The sequence below is a fragment of the Schistocerca americana genome, unplaced genomic scaffold, assembly GCF_021461395.2.
Source record: "Schistocerca americana isolate TAMUIC-IGC-003095 unplaced genomic scaffold, iqSchAmer2.1 HiC_scaffold_35, whole genome shotgun sequence".
NCBI lineage: Eukaryota > Metazoa > Arthropoda > Insecta > Orthoptera > Acrididae > Schistocerca > Schistocerca americana.
Window position 1 is genome coordinate 3,347,442 of NW_025726071.1, and position 1,030 is coordinate 3,348,471.

Genomic DNA, 1,030 nt, shown 5'->3' on the forward strand with positions numbered 1-1,030 from the left:
ATGCACTGCCAGCCCCACATGTCGCGATTGTGGACGACCTTCGCATCCAAATGCTCCGTGTGCTCCACCTCCCACCTGCGTTAACTGTGGGGAGCATCATTCTCCCTGCTCGCCAGATTGTGCAGTCTACCAACGAGAGCGGAAGATACAAGTAATTAAGACCCTGGACCGTTTAACTTACCAAGAGGCGAGGAAGAAATTAGAATGGCTCAACCCCACACCTATGTTGAGGAGTTATGCTGCTGTAACACTGCAGCCACCAGTTCCTGCAAAGACTCCTTTGACAGTTGGCCCACCGAACAGTCATGTTTCGCCTGCCCCACCACCGGTGGGGGCCACTCTCTCTTCCACTGCTCCCAAAACACACAGTTCGGGAGCAGTGCACCCCAAGCAACCGAGGACGTCGGTCCCCACCTCTCAGCCAGAGCGGCGACAGCCCTCTCTGGCTCCTCAGCCGGGGAAGCGACAGCTCTCTCCGGCTGCTCAGCCGGAGACGCAACAGCCTCCTCTGGCCTCACTTGTTCGGAAGGGATCCCTTGGGGGAGTCCCTTCCAAGGACTTCCCCAGTGTCTCACAAGACACTAGCCAGTGGCTGAAGAAGCCACCAGCTGCTGGTCGAAGGGCTTCACGCTCTTCCTCTGTTCCTGATAATGCGTCAGGAAAGCCCTCCCAGCATGCCAACCCTCCTCCGAAAGACAAGAGAGAGAAGAGGAAGCTCTCCAAGAAGGATAAGGACCCAGTGGTTCCCGCACCAACGCTTCCTGTCAGCTCAGCCTCTGAGGATGAGGTCGAGCTCTTTGCGTCCCCTGATGACCTGGATCTCGCCGTCTCCTCAGAAACGATGGCCGTAGCGATGTCCGTCACTCAGTCGGTGGCAGCATGTGACCCTGCCCAGTAATTTGCCTTTTCAGTGCCTGAATGCCTCTACAGGACACGCTTTGTACAATCCTCCAGTGGAATTGTGGCGGTTATTTTAGCCATCTACCTGAGCTGCGTCAGCTTGTAAGCTTGACACCTGCTTTATGCATTG